This window comes from Mus caroli, chromosome 2 (genome assembly GCF_900094665.2).
Source record: "Mus caroli chromosome 2, CAROLI_EIJ_v1.1, whole genome shotgun sequence".
NCBI classification, from domain to species: Eukaryota; Metazoa; Chordata; class Mammalia; order Rodentia; family Muridae; genus Mus; species Mus caroli.
In genome coordinates, this window is record NC_034571.1 from 62,104,612 (window position 1) to 62,127,802 (window position 23,191).

A 23,191-nucleotide genomic window follows, 5' to 3' on the forward strand; every position below is an offset into this window, starting at 1 on the left:
CTTGTCTCTTAACATCTTAAAGACAGTTTTTAGCTTTCTTCTTATTATAATACACACACACACACACACACACACACACACACACACACACACAGACTTTTAAAACCTCAAAGCCAGCCCTCAGTAACATCCTTCAACAGGACCACACCTCCTAATCCTTCCCAAAGTGTTTCACCAACAGGGAATCCAGTAATAATATATTGTATAAAGTTGTACTATATTGTATATAATTATAATATATTATGTGTTATAGATAATACAATAAAAATATATACTATAGTATAATAACTATGATGCTGGAATATATTTCTTTGGTGCCCAGTGTTTCAGTTTTCATTAGTAAGTGATATAGAATATTATCTAATGTCTTTCTGTATCTATTGAGGACACTACATGGTTTTTGCACTTCAATCTATTGATGTTGTGATATGTCTATTAATTTGTATATGTAGAGACTCCTTTGCACTCTGGATGAATTTCATTTGACAATAGTAAAAGAAAATTTGTAATATGCTACTAGATTTAGTTTGGCAGTGTTATTTTCATCTTGTGTATTGATCTATATTGATCTATAACTTTCTTTTTTGATTGTTTTGCTTTTTAGCTTGTTTTTGCATCAAAATATTGCCACAACTACAGAACATCTTTGGAAGGATTATTTCTTCACGGTGGTGGTTTTAATAAGAATAGCCCACATAAGCTCATATGTTTGATTATTAGATTCCCAGTTGGTGAAACACTTTGGGGAAAATTAGGAGGTGTGACCTTGTTGGAGGATGTCACTGCCTTTCCTAGTTAGTTCTCTTTACCTTATACTTGTGGACTAAGGCATATGCTTTCAGGTACTACTCTAGCACTATCCCTGCCTGCTTTCTGCCATGCTCCTTACCATGGTTGTCATAGAGTTATCCTCTAAAATACTAAGTCCCTAATAAACTCTTTGTCAGATAAAAGCATTGGTCACGGTTTCTTGGCACAGCAATAGAAAAGTAATTATAACATTCCCCTACTTGGGGAAGAATTTATCCAGAATTAACATTAGCTCCTTTTTGGAAGTTTGGTAGGATTACACTATAAAGATTTAGAGTTTTCTCTTTTTAATAGGTGCTTTTGCCCTTGCCCAACCCCTGACTGCCAGTTTACTCTCTATTGGTTATCATTAGTTTGTTCATGTTTACAACTAAATTATCCTTCTACTTTATGATAGCAGAAATGAGAAAAACAAGGCATAATAATATTAATCTAACATGATAACTTTACTGAATGTATTCATTTTTAATGAAAAGGAGACGCACATTTACAAGCATTTCCAGCTTTGGATTGAAGACTGACAGCAGAAACAGAGGACATAGAAACTGCTGTAGACTTCAACACTGTCATCCTCCAGGCTTGGTGGTTACTTGGTAACGCACCCAAAGCTCGTAGGTAGAAGATTATAACTTTGTGTATAAAATGTAGCAAATGCCAAGCTACTACAACAGGAGCAGGAAAGGAGTGGGAACAAAGAAGTGGCAGAGCCTGTTGTTTCCATCCTTGGGAAGAGAGGACATTGTTACCAGACTGTGGTTACTTTCTAGTATATGGGCAGAGTTTTCAGAAAACATCTATTTACAAAAGGATAAGCCAGAGATTTAGAATTGTAACTCACTCTCCTGAATATAGAGAGTTAGAATATAAACCTAAGACTTTAAATGTCTAGAGAAAGCTGCTGTGAAGATCAGAAATAGTCTGTTTGTGACTTCAAGCATAAGAACATTGATTTTATTGAGAGGTACTCATGGAAAGGCATAGGACACTGTGTACACTGTTATTTTTCATATTCAAAAAAGCCATTTACTTTAATAAGCAATGTCATCTACTTTAATATCTTCTAATTTTATTTGAAAAAGTCCTTCCTGGTAGCATTAACAGTTATTTCAAAACATATCAAGAACAGGACAAAAGATAAAAGACAAACATTTTCTACAATTTTACTTAAGATTTATTTCATTTTAGTTTATGTATCTGTAGGTGAGTATATGCACACGTGTACATGTGGGTCCAGGGACCAGAAGAGGTTTTCAATAGTCTGGAGCTGGAGTTACTGAAGGTTGTAGGCTGCCCGATGTAGCTTCCAGAAAACTGGTATGGGCCTTTGCTAAAGCAACAAGTGTTTTAAACCAGTGGCCATCGGTCCAGTCTTACAGGATCTTATGAAAGCATGATGGAAACGAGGAATTTCACATCACCAAAGTATTTGGGTGTAGAGGTGTGGTGAGAGATTCCCAAGCAACAGATTCCACGATACACTGTGAATGTGTTCTTGTAGTTCTGTCAGAGAAGTATGGGAGCGTAATAGGAATCTACCTTGTAGAATGTAGGGAAAGGTAATTATGTCCGGCTGAGGCAGTTGGTAACTTACAGTGGGACAAGCATTTCCTTCCCACTGTGTGAAATCTGAGGATATGGATAGAAATGAAGGAGGGAAGAATTCCTCTAAGTGTGGGAACTCACTGTGAACGTGCTGGGCTTGGCAACAAGTGGCAGGAAAGGGTGTATCATTGAATGTCATGGTATTAAAGATCTCTCTAAATTTTGAGAAGAAGGGGTTTGTGTCACCCATCAAATGTTTCAAGCAAGATTTGGGATTTTGATATGAATACTTACATTTACTCTTTTTTTTATGACCACAATAACCTTGATTAAAAAAAATCATGTCATCCCATAATGAATGGTTAATAACTACCACCTCCAGAATACAGTGTGGATTATCTTAGGTGGTGCTGTGACAAAACCCCATGATCAAAGCAACTTGGGAAGACAGGGTTTATTTGGCTTATACTTCCATATTGCTGTTCATCATTGAAGGGAAAGAGGCTAGGAACTCAAACAGGGAAGGAAGCTGGAGGAAGGAGCTGATTGATACAAAGGCCAAGAAGGGGTTTAACCTCTGTTGAGGGTTAAAGCTGACTAGCGCCGGGCGTGGTGGCGTACGCCTTTAATCCCAGCACTCGGGAGGCAGAGGCAGGCGGATTTCTGAGTTCGAGGCCAGCCTGGTCTACAAAGTGAGTTCCAGGACAGCCATATAGAGAAACCCTGTCTCGGAAAAAAAAAAAAAAAAGCTGACTAGCTTGCTCTCCATGGCTTGCTCCTTCCTTTAGAATCCAGGACATCCTGCACAGGGAAGATCTCACCCAAGTGGGCTAGGCAACCCCTTATCAATTACTAAAAAAAAAATGTCCTATAGTCTGATCTTATGGAGACATTTTAATTGAGGTTCCTTCCTCTCAAATGCCTTTAGCTTTTGTCAAGTTGACATGAAACTATCCAGCACATGAATATATACTACATGGGAACATTAATATCTTGTATACATTATATGTATACGTAAAACATAAGTTTTAATTGAGAAGTATATTATTTAATTTTATTTCTAGAAATAAAGTTTCCATATATTTTTCTAAACACACATTCATCCTGCCAAACCCATGAAAGATTTTCTTCTTTTGGTACATATTTAGCTTCACTCTTTCTGGAATCCTGAGAAATGTGACTTGTCGTGTAACCGCCCTTGCTTCATGTGGAAGAGCTCACTACTCTAAGAAATCCACAGCGACCTATCCTTATAGCAATCTCAAATCCAATCCTTGGCAACCACTCTTTGCTCGCTATCTCTGTAGTTTTGCTTTTGTTAGAATGCTATAAATCCAGAATAACCTGGCATTCAACCTTTGTAGAGAAGCCCATTCAAGTAGCTGCATAGTTTGACTTTACCCATATCTTTGTACAACTTGTTCCTTTTATGTTCTTGCTTTGTGCAATATCCTTTTATTTTACATCAAGGTAGTTTGTTTATACACTCACTTACTGAAGGGCATATTAGCTTATGTGATATTTTGTGATTAAAAACAATTATTATTAATGTGTATGAGGATAAACATTTTTTTCAGACACCAATTTTGTAATGAGTTGGTTTGATACAAAAAAGCATAACTGCCATGCCATAGAATAACTGAAAATTAAAGATGGTGTGTGAGCACATGTGCTTACTGTCGGTAAGTGTGGTGTAAGCATTTATGGTGTATATATGAAAATGTGTGGAGTATATGTGCACACACAGAGACACACAGAGGCTGGAAGAGGACACAGGGCATCATCTTCTATCTCTCCTCACTTTACTGCCTTGAAGCAGACATCAGTCTATATTAGAAGCTTGCCATTTCACCTAGGCCGGCTGGCCAGCTCTTGAGCTCTCAATTTCTGCTTCTGTTCATACAGAATTCTGACTCTCTTTCCTTGGGGAGGAGAGGGCTTATTACAGCTTCATATAACCCAGTCTGTGTTACAGGCATGGTGTTCCTAATCTGGATTATAGGCAGGTACATATTCAGAATTTTTACATGAGGTTGGAACTCGGATCCTGACGCTTGCAGAACAAGTACTTTATTTTCCCAGGTACCGGCTTTGCTTTTGCTAATGATACAGGGCTCCAAATAGCTTAGGCTGGCCTCTAAATTTATATTTAGCTGAGGATGACCTTGAACTAGTGATGCCCCTGACTCTACTACCTGAGTGCTGGGATTTCAGGTGGACACACATTTCTGCAGGTGATGATGATGCCGGTGGTGGTGGTGGCTCCAGGCAGCACTTAGAGAATTTCTGCCCTAGCATGACATCACAAAAACTCAGACCTGCTTCTTTCCCCTGCCCTAGACCTGCAGCTGCAGGAAAGTGCTGGCTGAGACAGACTACAGGACTAGCATGCAGGCTGCAATTCAATAGAGACCCTTAGGAGCTGTCATTCACAGCTGTGACAAATTGAGGGAATGGTGTGTTGAAATATGGATCCTCTCTCCCAGTCATCTGCATGTTTAACCAGCTCCCCAGGTATTTGTCTTGCACTGCACTGTTTGGGAATCTGTTTAAATGGCTCTAGTATAAAAACTCAGTTTCTGGTTTGGGGATGTAGTTCAGACAGTAAAATGGTTGCCTCATATTAGCTACTTTTCTACTGTCTTGATAATACATCATGACCAAAAGCAACTTGGAGAGGAAAGGGTTTATTTCACCTTACAGTTTCAAGTCCACCATGAAGGGAAATAGGGGTACAAAATCAAGGTAGGAACTGGAGATAGCTGATGCAGAAGCCATGGAGGATGGCTGCTTATATTGGCTTGCTCCCCACAGCTTGGTCAGTGTCCTTTCTTATACAAGGAGAAAGAGTGGGCTGGGCCCTCCTACATCAATCACAATCAAGAAATTATCTCACAGGCTTCCCTATAGGACTAACATGCAGGGCATTCTCTCAATGTAGCTCCCTTCTCCTCAGGCAACTTAGGCTTGCGCAAATTGACCAATTAAAAAAATAAAAAGTAAAAATGCATGTTAAGTAATTATTTTCCAGAAAACATTCAAAATGATTATTAGTAGACCCATATTGCTAGCAAGGAAATGTGGACACAGAGGTAAATAACTTGCTGGGTCTCAGATTCTGGGTAAGGTAGACTTGGAGTTTAAGCTGAAATTGAGCTTTACCCAGAACCCACATTTTAAAAAATCTCATTTAGTATTAATAAATACTGTTGTTTAGAAAGGAAAGCAATTTGAAAATATTCTGACACTTCATAGATTGGTTAAATAGGTAAATAAACAAATAGTAAATAAATAAGGAAACTCTAACATTGGGTTAGGGATGCAGACAAGATCCTGGACTGGGTAAAAGGGAGTGGGTGTGGACTTACACACTCTAATACATGCATGCAACTTTCAAAGAATAAATTAAATTTCAAAAATCCCCTGATTTAACCTATTTGATATAAATAAAAATATGCATATACTGGTAGATGTTCCAAGGCTGAGTTTGTAAAGCAAACCAAATTATTCTCTTTGTTTTATTTGTTTTATCTTGTGCTCAGTCGGTCATCAGAAGGAGTCAGTTGACTGTCACTTTTAGTCCACTCATATCCAGAGAACCCATCAGGTTACCTTGCTCATGGCAATCTGCACTGCCGTAGATATAGATATCACCAAATGGCTAATATTTGTTAGATTCTTATGAAGCCAAACACAAACAGTGTCTTAACACATGTTAGGTTGTTTCCTCTTTTGACCCATCTGAATTCCTGCTTCATGTAATTATTCCGTTACTCTCTAGAAATTCATAATGCTCTTGTCTCCAGAAGCTGGAACCTATCAAGAGGATCTGTGCTCCTGTGCCAATACCAGCTGTTAGAAATTATCTTCCAGCTCAAATTTCATCTGTTGCTTTCAGATTTCAGGGGTTCCTCTTCAATTTCCAGAAATAACATTTTCTCCCCAAGGCTGAAAGACACTAATTAGTTACCTTGAATAACCCAATTTAATGTACTATTAAGAGACTTACAAGTTACAACAAGCACTTGAGAACTTATATAGCATCTAATAGGTAGTCTTGTTACACCATTTCTGGTGCACTTGGCCAGAGGATTTGACTCTGGTGTCCTTAGGAAGGCCTAAAATGGCATGTGAGTTAACAGTGGATTTATTCAGAGAGATTTACATTGAAGACTTAAAGACCAAAGGAGTGGCTGTTTGAGAGCTGACCAAGCAGAGTCTCTATAGACCAGGCAAGATGGCCAAACACAAGCAAAATATATTTGTATCTACCTTTTTTGTACAAGATAATATTACTTCTTTTTTTTTTTTCCAGGGCATGTTAGGGTTTTTTTTTTTTTTTAAATAACATATTTCTCGAGTAGTTAAACCTCAATAGAAGTCTTAAAATGTATCATGTTGAGAAGCTGACTTCTGACCACCATCTGCATCTATGGTTTGTAACTTTCTTCTTGTAAATATTTATAATTAATGCCTCAGCTGAAAAGTACTTGACGACAATCTGAATTGCCTTTCCATGAATGGAGCACTTGAGTAAAGTCAAGTAGTATGTAGGTTAACTAGGTAATATAATTATGAAAGGAAAAAAAACACACAGTGCATACAGATAAAAAAATTGTCATAGCCAAAACACTGAAAATACAAAAGCAGAAGCCACTATTATTACAATTAAAAAGGAATTCTGGGTATGTGCACATACATGTGTGCATGCGCACGTGCTGTGGTGCATCTATGGAGGTCATGGAGTGTCTCCAGGAGTAAATTCTCTCCTTCCATAATGAGGAACATGAAGATCCAATTCTAGTCATCTGGGCTGGAGAACAGGAGCCTTTAACCACTGAGCCTCTTCACCAGCCATGTAATAATTTCTAAAAGTTGTGTAAAGTAATGACTTTTGAAGTTTGAAATCCTGCATCAGATCGGTAAGAGTCCTTCTCTCATGATACAGAGAAGTGATCCGTATAGAAACAATGTAAGTAATTTCTGGAAGCATGATGAGCCTGGAGGAAGACAATCTGGAAAATGCAATTAGGTTGTTCTAATGCTCCTATGCCTGATCTAAGGAAATTCTGAAATGTGACTATAGACTCTTTGTGGTTATAAGAACAGTAACAACACTGGTATTTTTCTACCACTTCGGAAAATATTACTTTCTCATTTCCTTTCCGATCACATTTGAAAGTTATTTTTTTCTGCTACCAGCTAAAGGGCATGGGTGTGCCTACTAGAATGTAACCAGTACTTTACAAGTCATTAAACTCATGGACAAGTTTTCAGCTTCTTGTTTTGTTTTTTGTTTTTTTTTTTTCTTAGTCCATTTTTAAAAAAATAATTAATTAATTTTTTTACACTCCTTATTTTATTCCGACCCTGTCTGTCCACCCTTCGACTGTTCCACAATCTATACCTCCTTCCCACGACCCCTGTCTCCACGTGGATGCCCTCAACCCCCACCCCACCTGACCTCTGAACTCCCTGGGGCCTCCAATCTTTTGAGGGTTAGGTGCAACATCTCTGAATGAACACAGACCCAAAAATCCTCTACTGTATTTGTGTTGGGGGCCTCATATCAGCTGGTGTATACTGCCCGGTTGGTGGTCCAGTGTTTGAATGATCTCAGGGGTCCAGATTAATTGAGACTGTTGGTCCTCCTACAGGATCGCCCTTCTCCTCACCTTCTTTCAGCCTTCCCTAATTCAACAACAGTGGTCAGCTGCTTCTGTCCATTGGTAGGGTGCAAATATCTGCATCTGACTCTTTTTAAAGCCTCAAAAGTTCTTGGTCTAGCAAAGCATAATCTATTTTGTTGAGTATTTTTCAGTGGGCTCATTGGAGTGCCAGTCTCCAATTCCCCACCCCACTGGATATAGCACATATCCCACAAAAGCAGCAATGGCCTTGCATGCTTCGCTTATCAACTAAACAGCCTACCTACCTCCAACCTATCACAAGATCAAGAGTCCTTGTGTGAGCATGCTTTACAAAGGGCACTGAAGCATTCTTTCCAAGCTAGCATTATTGACATTCAGAAAAGTGGTTTGAAAGAGGAAGGGACAAAAGATGAAAATAGAATACTAATATGATTAAAATACATCAAGGAGGCAAACGAAAATGTCATAATGGATTCCATTGTTGTATATAATTAATGTGTGCCAATAAATCACCTGAAACAAATTTTAACTTAAAAACTCAGTCTTGATAGAAAACATAAGGCTTCTTAAAATATACAACATATTCTTTCTGAAAAGTTAATTTGCATGTGGGCAACCTCCACCTTAATAAGGCCAACAACAGAAAAGGAATTGGCTGAAGGAGAATTCTGTAGGTTTTTCTTCCCTTACAGGTATCAAGTCACTTGGAGAGGAGGCTTTTAGAGCAGAGAGAAAAATTCTTAAGACAAAAAAGCTTTTCAAACTTGCTTTCTGTAAAGTAATTATCAAACTGCATGGTAGCATAAAGTCCTATTGATCTAAATTTCTCTCTCCGTATGAACTTCAGAGACTTGCATGACTTGGCACCAGGAAAAGCTAATGATGATTCATGCTATTAGCTTCAGGAGCCCAAGTCCCTAGGGACTCAGCTTTGACCTTTTATTAGCACTTTTCTCCCGAGGCAAGCATGATTATCCTCCAGACACACTCTCTAATCACTCTAAAATACCCAGAGAATTCATTTAAAAACCCGAAATGGTGATGGGCTTGAACGCTGCAGAAAAGTAAGAAGACAATACAGCTGATAGCATCTCCACTCAGCCACCCAGGTAACCCTAGAGAACAAAACTGCGTGTGAAAACTTATTTTGTATAAACTCCAAATGGGCAAAATCGTAAGAATGCATGCTAATCGTTATAGTGGGCTAAATTTATAAGAACATTGATCTCCCTCTTCCCAGCAACCTCATGTAATGTTTATACGTTCATCTATTCTTCATAAAACAGATATTGGACTCCCAGTACTGTGCTAGGCACTTAACGTACATTTCATTACAATAATATAGAAGTAATTAGCCTTTTAAAAATTAACATTTCAGTGTCCTATGCTTTAACTAGTCCCTAATGAAAATGTTGATTAGTGAGGTCATAAAGAACAGGTGCATAAACACCTTGAAAACTTGTCATTACTTCTCTCTTTCTTATATCCTACTCCCTCCTCTCTCTCTCTCTCTCTCTCTCTCTCTCTCTCTCTCTCTCTCTCTCTCTCTCTCTCTCTCTCTCTCTCTCTCACACACACACACACACACACACACACACACATACACACTTTCCTTCCATTTTCCCATTTCAGTTTGGACCAATGTAATGTGCATCTTCTCTTCAGTGGTCAAAGCAAAATAATAATAATCAATTAACTAAAGAAAAGTGTGTTAGACGAGATTTAATTCTCTTAGTCAATCAAGTAACATTTTTAACTACATTTTATTTACCCGGCCTGTGTGCACATCTGTGTATGTGTGTGTACCAGTGTTTGTGTGTGTGTGTGGGTGTGTGTACCTGTGTGTTTGTGTGTGTGCCTGCATGTGTGTGTGACATGGTACATGAGTCGAGGTCAGAGGACAACTTAAGTCAGGTCTCTCTTTCTACCATATGGATCCATGAGATTGATGGCAGGTTGTCAGAAGTGGTGGCAGGTGTCTTTGCCTGCTGAGACTTTTCGTCAGCCGCAAATAGTTGCTTTTCGAATCATCAAAATTGAAAGGCATAATCTAATAGTGTAAAGGAATATCTTTGCTTTAATTTTAGTAGTAGCTTTACTTCCATAAAATTAACAAATACTCATTAAAAGTCTAATATGATTAATAGCAGCACCGTTAAAGACCATCCATAATTCAAGACTTTAAGAGATCCTATATTAATTCAAATCAATTATATAGTGTACATGACTCTGCCCGCATTTCAGAGTATTGAATCTAAAATAACATAACTGTTCCCCAATATACAAGAAACATCTTTCTTGTCTTACTTTTTTCTTTCCATTCTTTGAGGAACATATGGCTCTCATCCCAACAACCCTAGTATCTTCCTCTAGCCCAGCTGTATGTTCTTATGTCAGTATTTACAACCCAATTTGATATGATCCATTTTCCACTGTTCCAACACCTATTTCTAAAAATTGTTTAGTAATCATTTTATAATCTGAAGTAATGTCAATTGTTCTAAGCATTTTTAGCTTTAAATATGAGGGTCTTTATGCTTGGCATTATGTAATTAATTATATTGTTTGAGGAAAATAAGTTCATGAAAAGAATAATTTTTCAAAGATAATGAAACAAGTGTTATCCTTTATAATGATGGAGACATGAAAGGCTCAGATGTTAATTGTACTGAATATGTCACAGGGAAAAAAGTACAGGAAAAATCCTGCCGGTAACATCAGCACAGAAAGCATAGTGTACTTGATAACCAACCTATCATAGCTTTGGCAAAAAGAGCCTCTTCAGAACTCAGTACAATAATGTGCCGAAATAGATATTTCCCACCCATGAGGAACAGCTACAGTGAGAATTAAATTACTTCACATTCGAGAGAGGGTAATGTCATTATTAAATCCATGTTCTCTACCTTTTCACAATGGCCTTTCCCAGAAACCTCTCATAACTTGTAGCCCTAATTACAAGTTAAGCTTCAAATCTGAGAGAGGCAGCCACAAGTTTGATTTGTTTTCAATCTCTATTTTAAGATAAGGAGTGCTGGGTGGGGGTTTAATGACTGCCCTGAGATTATTCATACTGACAGAGTCAGGGGTAGAACTGGACAGATTTCTCTCCTTGTTTAGTTTCTTGCTTTCATTCTAACTGACCCTGATAGATTGGCTGCATTAATTAATATATAATTTCTTGATGTACTTTTTGTTTATGTGAATCTTTATCCCTTTAAATAAAAAGAAACACCTTCCTTTAATAACAGGGAGAAAAAAATCAGACATATGTAATTAGGAACTAAAAGCAAACAAATTGCCCTAAAACAGTTTTCACTTAAATATAAACAATTCATTAAAAATCAAATAACATTGGCCTTTCTATGCCTCCTATGCTGGTTCTCATAGAAGTGCAGAGAATCCTAGCACCAATGCACAGTATTTTTAGCTACGTGTAAGAATGTTATCTTTTCTTTTCTTTCTTTATCCTTAAAAAAAAAAAAAGCTTCCTCGATCTTAAATTCTTCACAATTCTTCCTGTCAAGTGTTAATTCTGAATTCTAGTTTTATTCCTAGCTAAATGCAGAAAGCACCAATGATAGATATTCGTGTTATGTACACGTGGCTGTTGATTCTCTTTAAGCCTTTCATTTGTTCAGAATTGCTTGATTGACTTAGTCACTAATGCTATGCTATGCAAAACTTATAACATATTTTGTAAGATATATAAAGTACTTATAAAAATTACATGGGCTGTCTATGCATTTCTGCTTGCAAGGTCCTAAATCACCTACCTCTTTCTATCACCAAAAATCCCTTTAAAAAAATTGAACTTCTTTTCAATCTTACCTTTTTGTTAGAGATTTTTCTAAATGGTAACTGCTTTTGTAACAGATGCACTTTTGTACTTTTAATTTTCTGTGTGCATGTGTGGGGTTGTGGGTGTGGAAGTGTACCCTAGAGAGGATGAGTTCTCTCCTAACATGTGGGTCTCTGGGTTGAGATGGGATGGTCAGGCTTAGAGGTATGTGATTTTCCTTCTGTGCCTTCTCACCAGCTTCTTATTGCTTTTGGACTTTATAACTTTAAGATCTGTTTATTTTTTCAGAGATTAACTCTTCCCCCCACATTTTTTAATATATTTCACGTTTACTTTTCTTTCCTGAACTTCCTTCTTACATGGTTTGTTCCTTGGATAGTCTGTGAAGATACTGTTTTTTTCTTTATGCAATAAGAACACATATATGTACTTCTCTCTCTCTCTATATATATATATCCATATATATATATGGATATGGATATATATGGATATATATGTGTATGTGTGTATAAATGTATATATATGTGTATATATATAAATATAAATATAAAATATTTAAAAAAATGATGAGCCATGTCAAGACCGTCATATTAAAAAGAAACCAAAGGAATAGGGTCTACATCTCAGCTTTTAACTGTAAAGAAATGGGATTACTCTAAGCACAGCCAGTTTGGAAAGGGATGGCTTAGCAAGATGGGTCAACTGGCTGAAGGAGAGGAAGGCATAGAAAACAGCAAAGGTCTGAATATTCTCTATACTGAAAATGTGGTGATAGTAGGCAAGTCTGTTGCATAGTGAGCATCCTCTTATAGAGTCCAAGAAGTTTGTGCATGGTTTGTTCTGGAAATCAAATAATAGTTCTCTCTCTCTCTCTCTCTCTCTCTCTCTCTCTCTCTCTCTCTCTCCCTCTCTCTCTCTCTCCCCCCTTTCTTCTCTCTTATTCTTCTCCCTTCCCTCCCTCTCTTCCTTTCTAAAAACGTAAATGAAGAAATGAGTGGTGTTGATTGCAAAAACAATCGAGCCCCTTAATAACTAGCAACATGAATAACAGCATAGAAATAAAAAGAAAGGACCATACTGAGTAACAAAGTCATTTTTATCAGAAAATGATGTAGCTATGATTTAAAAAAAAAAAACACTCACAAAAAAGCATTGTGAGGTGACTTTTACTGTCTCCATTGGAGAACAAGGGTCATTTGGAGACTGTCCCTTTCTTCTACAAGCCTTTGTGTAAACATTTTTAATTTTGTTTTCCTTGTTTCTAGAAATTAAGTGCGGAAGCTTTTAAGTAGTCCTCTGGGCTGTTTTGATGGCGATTTTTGCGTAACTGCACTGGAAAATTAAAATACTCTACAAGGAAGGATTATTAGTGTTTGAGGGAAAGATTAGGACAGGCAAGAAAGGTTTCTGTTTCCGTTTCCTATCAAACATTGTCACTTAATGTTCAGTCACATTTGCACACGAACTCTTAAAGCAAAACCTCTTGGATCAGTTAGGCTTGATGCTCTCCATATGAGTAAATAAAACCAACGTGCAAGGGCTAGGTAATTAACTAGCCTGCTTACACAGTCACTGTCTGGTTTCCTTTGGTTTTGTTTGGTTATTTTCCCGTAGTGGTTGTTCTGCCGGGTTGACGTTTATATGGAGAGCAAACAAGAAAGGTCCACTCTACAAGGAACTTTGAAAACGTTCCTCAATGTATCTCCTTCCTAGCTTGGACATCTCCAGGCTGATCACTAGTGGAGGTACCACTTTTCAGCTGCCAAACCTAGAAGGACGGGGGCGCTGTCTGGTGACTTTGCTTGCTTCCTTCAAGGCGGCGACCACCTCCAGGGATTAGCTCTCCAGTAGCGCCGCTTCTACTCGGGTCCCAAGACCTCTGCATAGTGATGCCAGGACACTGAACCTCCGTGCCAAGGCTCTGGGGACAGTTACCCGGGAGTGTCGGGTCATGCCAAGATGCTCTTCCCGGGTAGACAGAAAGCGCCCGGGGCCCAGATTTGTGGGCCGGGCTTCTTCCCTGTGTCTTGGGCTTGGGCTTCGGGGCCCAAGTCCCCCACCCGTCGCCCCAGCCCTGCCTCCCCCTCCATCCCACACCCCAGCAGCATCCTCTCCCGGAAACAAGCCTGCTGAGCAAAGGCGGAGGCAAACCTTGGGCCTTCCGCTCTGATTGGTCTCCCCCCGCCGCGCGGGGCGAGGCGGCGATTGGCTGCCGGGCGTTGTCAGTCGCCGAGGCCAGAACCGTCGCCGGGGAAGCGCAACCCGGCTCCGGTGCTCCGGCTGCCGCCGCGGCTGCTCGGCTGGTGCAGCTGAGCGAGCCCGCGCGGGCGCCGCCGCCGCCTCCGCCGCCGTCCACCGCGCGCTGCCAGCACCGCGGGGCTTGCAGGAGGCCGCCGGGAGGGGCGGGCGCGCGAGCTGAGCACGAGGAGGCGGAGGCGGGGGAGAAGTGATGCTGGCGCCAGGGATCCGGGCAGCGGCAACGGAGAATAAGCATCTTCGGGACCCCGGCTGCAGCGTCCCCGTTGCCCGCGGGCCAGCAGAACGGCCAGAGACGGCGCGTCCCGCGGGTAAGGTGCGGCTCTCCAGACCGCTTTGTAATCTTGGGGTGCTTACAAGCTCCTAGTGGCCGGAGCATCCGGACAAGGATGTTTGGGACCTAGACAGCGAGTTCTGCTGCCTGGCCAGGCTGATGCTCGCGCCGGTGCGGCTTCAGCTCCTGCCTTCTGGCTTAGGCAGTGACAGACTTTGACAGCGCGTGGATGGCATTGTGTGTGAGAGAGTGTGGGTATGTGTGTGCGCGCGCACACGCACGAGGTTTGGGGCACTTTGAAAGGAGAGGAGTAGGTCCCCTTTATGTAGACTGATGTCCTTCATGGATCCGGGCTGGAATCGAATGAACAGGATGTTTTGAGCGCGCTGGGACGGAGAACTCGGTGCATTGAAAAGTCTCCTCTGGCACAGAAGGAGCCGGGCAAATTGAACTTTATTGCCTTAATGAAAAAGGAGCCCTTGGGTCTAGCGCGCTGGGGGAGAAGCACATTCACCGAGGCTCCCCAAAGTCTCACCAGGGACTTTGGAGCAGAAAGTAATGGTTGATCCGCCTTGCTGAAGCAAAGAGAAGTTGATAAGGGGCGAGGGCCAGAAGCTAGGCTTGGGGACTGGCCACTTATAGGTGGCAGAAACCCCGCGTGGGAGGCTCAGTTCACTTTTCAGGAGCGCAGATTTGGGATGAAGTGAATTCCACTCCAGAGGACTACGCCTTTGAGCTAAGGTGGTCGCAACTGGACAATTGGGCAGAGGTGGAGTGGTGCTAGTGTGGACATTGGAGGAATGTCCTGGAGCAGGCACTTCCTCCCTCGCAGCCCTGACAGGTGTGTCATCCTGTTTGGGACTGGTGTGTCCTGGGACAGATACTGGGAGAGCGGCTGCGCAGTCAGAAACTTCAAGCCTGCTGGGATCTGGGCTACCAGACTTGGAACGCGTTAATTCAAAGGGAACCAGGTTTTTATATCCAGCTTCTTCCAGGACATATGCTGATTTTTGTTTTTGTTCTTTTTGTTTTTCTTACATGTTCCGTTTTGTAAAGCCATTTCAAGTTCCACTTACACTGCAGCCTTTCCGCAGAAGACCAATTATGCTCTGCTATTTCTGAGTAGTGCTCTCAGGCTGAGCCCAGAGCTCCCTGCTCAGGACAGTGATTCCCCCATCCCTGTTTAGGACGCACAAACTTAATGTTAGAGACTTTTCTCTGGGATCTATTGTCTCCATAAAGATCTCTTCTTTCGAAACTTCGTGAGATATTTCAGCACCAAGGCACTTTCCCTTCTCTGGCTCAGCCCGGGAAAGACTGTAACCAGAGATGGGATTGCAGGAAGCTGTAGAGGTGGGGAGGGCAGCTCCCCTGGCTGGCAGGGTTGGGAAAACCAAAAACTGGCTCAACACAGGGATCTGGGATCTTGAACTGCCTACACCACTTTCCCTGTTTGAAGCTGGGTTATCTGTTGGGGAATCTAATGGGGATTCTGTTGTCCGACCACTGGACAAATTTCATAGAACACAACAACAACAACAACAAAATGCCAGACTGAGAAACAGCTTTGCTTGGGCTCCTTTCTAGTTTGCTTGAACAGTGAAAACGAAAGTATGGCACCCCAGAAGAATAGTGTGGGCAGCAAGGAGGGATCTGTTCAAAATCCCCATCTTTGTAGTTTGCAAAGCCTAGCCATGTTAATCTAAAAAGAGATGAGCAACTTCCAATAAAGAGGTAGTGGTGTTGATTTTCTTTCTGAAGCTTTATTAGAAATTGCTACTGAATATTTGTTTTTAACAGTCATGATTTCTGGCTCTAAAGCCTCTTTTTCTGATATATTTAAGGTGTATGTTGTTAGATTTGTAGTCAAGATATACCTGCCTCCAGATGATTTTTTTTTTAATTACAGCAACTTTTAAATTATTGCAACATTCAGGACTTTATGGATGTTATTAACATACTAAATGGTTGTTTTTAGTTTGTGGGATTTTTTTTTTTTTTTACTCAAATCTGTGAGCTGACAAAAATATGTCTTTGTCCATGATGGCTTAGTATGAAGGTACTAAGTTTAAAATGTGGTACACATTATTGATAAAAAATTCCAAAGAAACTTAAATCCAAATGAATTAAATAATAGCATCCAATATTAAAGATGGAACTTCTTGGAAGAATTTTAGCATTTGGCTAATAAAGCGCTTTTCATGTTGTTATCAAGTAACTTCTAAGTAGATTGTATTATTGTATAAGGGTAAGTTGCATGTCTTAGAATAGAATAATGTACTTATTTTATGGTGGCCTTTTAAAGGGGGGTTTCTGCTTTGAAAAATAATTCCTTTTGGAGAAATAAATTTTAAGAACAATGAGAGTAAATATATTAAAGCTCAGAGAGTGATGTGCATGTCCATAAATTAGGACAGAAGTAGAAGCATGCTTATGTGCAGGCACAGTGACACTGGCCATAAGGGTAGGGAGGAGGAGACAGCACCTTTTGTTGGTAGCAATGTGTGGAATAGCTGCTAGTTTCTATAAGCAATTAATGTTCTTCCAAGTCTTCAAATTTACTTCAATTATGACATGCTTTGCTTCAAGGAAGCCCATGAGCTTAGACCGCCTTATATTCTAGACAAATTTTACTAACTCCACTAAAGGTCAAGTTGTCAAATCTCCAAGCCACCAAATTCTCTCTTGGACATCTATCAAATTTTAATTTTAGCGTTTACTGATTAATTCTTCTAAAAAGGTCATGGTTTGTATGACAAACAGTGCAATAGGTCCCCATTAACTTGTGAAACAGAACATGTATGTTAAATAATCAAAATAAGAATGTATTCATAAAATGTGACCAATGGAATTATCTTGCAGAAAATTCTTTTTTTGGGGGAATGAAGTCAATCTTTTTCTAAAACTAAGAATTTTAGCAGAGTTGCATATCGCAACCAGTAGTAAATCAGAAAGTTATTTTTATCCTATCATTGTTGACTATCCTTATCTCTTTTCATTCCTGCATGCTTGTGTGTGCTACACACACACACACACACACACACACACACACATATGCTAGGAGAAATATGACTGCGATGAATTTGAAACATATTTACAAGTCCATTTTGTAGGATAAATATTATTCATTTGGCAATATTGTCAACCCTTATAGTAACCTGTTATTGATTATGATGCTGGCTTAGTCAAGTACATTTTAGTAAATTGTACTTTGTTCCTATTGTGTGGGTGAATGTTGTTGCAGGTGTTAGCACTTTATCATGGAATAAAGACTGAGACCACTGCCATTCTGTGCTATTTCAGATAAATAGATCATGATGAAAAATAACAAGGAAAACTAGTATATTGATCTTCTACCAACATGTATTTTCTACACCCTTACTCAGTCTTTTTCCATTTACTTACCTCTTAAACCAACACACACTGATTCATGCATCCTTACCAAGGACTTGAAGTAGTGTTGAGCTGTCAATTAGTCATAAACCTAACCCCAGGCTTCCTAGTCTTGAAGCTCTGTATGAAGCCCGCAAGAGCATGCACTGACCATGAGTGAGAATGGGACCACCAAGACAATCAATTAATGGAAGGAAAAGCAATTTATCCCTTAAAATGTTGAATTCATTCAGGCATGGTGGCACATACTTGTAACCTTAGCCTTCCTTCAAGAAGCTGAGGCAGGAGGATTGTGAATTCTTAGCTCAAGAAAAAAATCGTGAATCAGCTGGTTGTGGTGGTGCATGCCTTTAATCCCAGCACTTGGGAGGGAGAGGCAGGCAAATTTCTGAGTTCAAGGCCAGCCTGGTCTACAAAGTGAGTTCCAGGACAGCCAGGACTATACAGAGAAACACTGTCTCGAAAAACAAAAAACAAAAAACAAACAAACAAACAAAAAATCTCGTCAATCAACCCAGATTATGTTTCAGAGGAATTAACATGTGAAACATTTGACTGTTAGTATAATTAATTTAGACCAATAGCCTTTAAAGGGTATTTAACTATTGAAATTCAACTTACATATAAAATGTCTTCCAAGGGGATTGAGTGATTTGGTAATGGATTCAAAGGCATAATTTTAATGAAGAAATTCTTCTTCTTTGTTGATCATGACAAATTCATGGCCTTTGTAAACACCAATCACAAGCCCTGTATTGGGGGTGTGGGTGTCAATGTTGCCATTAAAATTATCATCAGTAAAAGACTTACGGTTTGATTTTCTATTAATAGATGCCAAAAACAACTGGAAACCTTCTAGGAAAGTTTGTCTTTAGTTAGTTAAAAATTAGATTGGTTATCCAGCCAGTTCAACTACAAATAAAATTTGGCATAACTGTGTGTGTGTTTATGTAATTATAATTCCAATTTTACTTTCTATGCTTCCTTCTATCCTATTATTTTTGAATGTTTAGCTTATATCTAAAAGAATCATTATCACTTGCCCCACATGAACAGTGGACCCCACTTAATTTGAGAAAAAACTAGTTGGTAAATAATATATTCATATTAGAGCACAGGGAAGCTTATGTTCTCTAGAAGCTGTGCTGCAGAAAAAGAGACTGCTGGCTTGCTCTGCAGCCCTAGCAGAATGGGAAATTGGTATAAGATGTATAGTGCTAACAGTTATTTCTCAATGTCTTCATCATCCAGGAAAACATTCTGAGCTGTAGTGATCTAGCTAGCCTAGGTTCACGAGATATGGAAAGCCTTCTGATATTACCGTATTAGTAGTTCACTCTCTAGAGCCAAGAATATGTAACCACCACAGCGTTAGCATACCCCCTTCTAATGCCATCACTCCTCCTTTCTTTCCTCAATAGAAACTTTAGAAAACCAGTGTTTTTAAAACAAAAGAAAGTTAGTACGAGTTTATATACAGCACACCCAAGAGTGTGGCAAAACTGTTTGATAGGAGCTAAACAGTCATTAAATGTTTTAAAATGGGAAAGATACAGATCCTTAATCTCAGGATCTGTGAGTCTCCTCTGTGAAGAAGGATGAGTTTTACTTAAAGTCAGTGAAAGTGGAGCTAGGTTTAGGGGAACCAGTGTTTGAAACAGTTTATCAGCCGATACATTTACTTTGAAGGTTAATATTTTGTAAAATAGTCAGGAAAAGAGAAATGACAGCATCTACTCATTTATACATGTAGTATCTTAATATATTTTAATTAAAAAATTACATTGGTTAATACTATGGTAGAAACAAGAACCACGAGATAAATTGTGATGCATTAAGAGATGTCATGTAAGATTTATTGGGTTTTACATAGTTTGTAATGAAATATTTGTATCTATAGCAGTTCTTGTATCTATAGAATATAGATATATATGAACTCTAATGTATAGATTCATAGTATCTGCTTTACATGCTATAATGTCTAAACCAAAATTGTTTCCTTTCTGAAGTCTCTGAAATTCAGTGATTGGTAGATGAATTTCCGGGAACCTGAGAAATCTCCAAATTGTTGGCAAGCATTTATTGGTTTTGTTCTTAAATGTTTTAGAGTAAGGACATTATGGCAGATAAAAGTTTGAAAGCTACTAACCTGTTAATTTTATAAAATGAGAACATTAACAGAAATTCATCACACATAGCACAAAACACAAATAGGGGGGGAAGATCACATGAACGAGTGATGAAGGGATTTTACAGAATTACTGTCTGCCTTTCCATCATAAAACACCCTGCGCAGAGAAATGAAGAGTAAAAGAACTGTCGTAAAAGACTAATTTCTAGCTAAAGAGATGGTTTTTAAGTTATATATACTGTACTTGGTAATGAATCCTCATTGGCTTATCCTTTGACGGCCGGTGTTTCCCTGGCATGTACAAATGACACAAAGGTTGACTCAGTTCCTCATGAAGCTAGGCTTTCAGGCAACTTTCCCTCTGCCCTAGACTCAGTAAGGACAAATGCCAGAGGCAGAGTTTCTTACTATGCAGTCATGTGTAAGTTTCAGTAGAATTAGACAGAAAAGAACATGATACACACACACACACACACACACACACACACACACACACACACACACACACAAGTTTGTGAATACTGTGCATAAACGGCACGTAGGCTGCCCTTTCATTAGCAGTCAGCAAGTAAAAATGCATTGTGGACCATTACCACATAGCTCATGTCTAGAAAATGGAAGGAACAATAATTACTTGAATGGTTCAATATTTGAGTATCTATGTGGGTCAAATATAAGTATTAAATGTTCATTTCTCTGGATGAATACAGCTATCTAATGACAAAGGAGACAGCAGCTAACAAACAATGGACTGCATCTTTAAAACTATTTTAGTAACTATTTTGGCCTAATTTCCTAATGATAACCTTTTAGTTTTGAAGCTTGCTGACTAAAGTACGAAATAGGCCAATCCTGAAATTACTTGTTGAGCTAAAAATAGTTCTTTCTGTCTTATGGGATGCCACTTTATACCCTGATGCACTTCTTCCTCCGCTTCTCCTCTCCTCTGACCCACCCTCGCCACCCCTCTTCTCTTGTATACATAAGTACATATATACATACATACATACATATGCAGATGTATACTTCAGCTCTTATATGTTAAATGTTTCAGTTATTCGACAATGTGAAATTTTCTTCTTGGTATATCATATGAAGCCAATATCAGAGGACATTAAAACTGAAAACTTGACTAAAGGATATTTACAGTAAATGTAAGTAAACATGTAGTTGCCTATGTGCATGTATGCTCAAGTGGAATTATATAGAGACATTATTCCATTAATTACGAAGAGTGCATCGGGAAATTTACAGAGATTCTGAGATTTGTCAAAGACTGAAGATGTAGCTAAGTGGTAGAGCACTTGCTGCTTGGCATGTTAGTTGCTTAAATCCCAAGGACACCAATATTATTATCAATAATGTTGGAACAATAATTACTTGAATGGTTCAATATTTGAGTATCTATATGGGTCAAATATAAGTATTAAATGTTCATTTATCATATCAAAAATACCAAGTGGATTTTATTTGCAAGTGGGCTCAAACACAAATCACACTGAGGAGTTAACCTGTCAGATCATTAATAATATCACAGATTATAATAATTTCTCCACCCATTCCCAGACATGAACAGACAGACAAACAAACATGGAGGAAAGAATAAAGACCACAGACAAAAACTTGAGAGCAAAACACACCATTTTATAATTATAAATAATTACAAATCTGTGTCAAACTAAAAATGTGATTAATATCCAAGTACAGGAAATGGGGTGATTACTTGAGATGATACATGACCATACTGCATTCTAAATTAGAGAGCACACACAGTGAATAGTTAGCATAAAATGTTCTGAAACTAAGTGACACTAGACACCTATTATCCTCAAACACATGGAGAAAATATAAAGTTTCGACCTTATACAAGTTAACATTTCATCTGCATAAATGTCTTAAGTATAATTATACATAAATTAAATAGGACATATTAATATGCACAAATTACTAATGATGACGTAACATCCAGCCTTATAGGGCTTGTTTGTGTTTTCTGCGAATGGAGGGCTTTTCAATGGAATAATCCTGAGTTCCTGTTTATCCTCCTCCAGTGAACTGAAAGGTATTTAAAGACTGTGTGAGATTCATGGTCACTATTTACTTTGGGAACATTGGATGTAATTAAAGCACAGTGAGCAGCATTATCATCAAAGACTTTAAAATACCACAATAGCAAGAGTGTGCAGTAAACACTTTCATAATTACGAACAAAATCCCCAATAAGCATGTATGTCCTATTGATAAAATCATAGGTAAGTTTCTGATGAGACATTTATAAAGCTCACCAAAATGCCTAAGTTCTTAAACGAACGTTGTTTCATTTATAAAGGGTGATCAAAAATGGCAAGGAAGAGGCAGAGCGCAGAGACTCCTGAACTTCTGATAAGGCAGTTTGTGCACTGATGTTTATACATTTCCTTAGATTTTATCAGAAATCACTCACGACTACCTCCGGGAATAGGAGGCACGAAAGGGGATAAAATGTGTAGCTCAGAGAATCAAAAGCAACAGAGAGGAACTGAATGGTTACAGAGATCTTAGGAGAAACTGATTAGGTCTTTTCCGGGTCCTGTCACCAATGCTAGGAATCAGCATCAGTTCCTATCAGTCTTCCTTTGCTTCTAACCAACTTTCTTAGACTGGGGAATGAACCTGGACCAGGTCAGGGTACATACTGATGTCGGATGTCTTGGTCAGGCGGCTTCTTGAGTTTTAGCCCCTGATAACCATATTTTAAGGAAAAATCAAAAAATTGTTAGTAACCAGGATGGAAAGTACGTGCTGGACAAATCAAAACTCCAAACAGTCACTGTGTATATGAAGAGCCTTAAAAACTCACTTTGTTGCAGTAACAGAGTGTCATTAATATGCACTACATTTGAATTAACTGTAGCTGAACACAGTTTCATTCAAGTACCCTTTGAGAAATGTGGACACAGAAATAATTCGCTTATCCAATCAAGGGGAGATAAGCAAAGTGTGTGTCATACGTTTTAGTTTTAACTGGTATTCTTTGCATTATTTTGAAAGATTAGCAATTACATTAGGTTTCACTTGTGAAATAAAAATATGCAAAATATATTATGAAGGAGTATCTTACATTATATATGTATATATGCAAGCTTAGATAAAATGCTAGCATTTATTATTTTGAAGAGTGTAATTGTGGATATTGTAGTTTTAAGTATAGGAAATGGGGGCCCCACCCACTCAGTGGAGAAAGGGAAGGATTGTGGGAGGAGGTAACCGGGAGGAGGGCAGTGAGTGGGATATAAAGTGAATAAGTAAAAAAATGAAATTAAATTAAAAAGGAAAGGCCTTTCGTAGGAATT

General features: G+C 38.9%; 1 protein-coding gene across 3 annotated transcripts in view; it reads left to right on the forward strand.

Annotated features, from left to right (window-relative positions):
* The first annotated feature begins 14,300 nt into the window (after positions 1 to 14,300).
* The window catches only part of B3galt1 (beta-1,3-galactosyltransferase 1), a 550,921-nt gene continuing 542,030 nt past the window's right edge, over positions 14,301 to 23,191 (forward strand). For all 3 annotated transcript variants that reach the window (XM_029469665.1, XM_029469661.1, XM_029469650.1), the window contains exon 1: positions 14,301 to 14,372. The gene's annotated coding sequence lies outside the window, so the exon portion shown is untranslated. The remainder of the gene's footprint in view (positions 14,373 to 23,191) is intronic.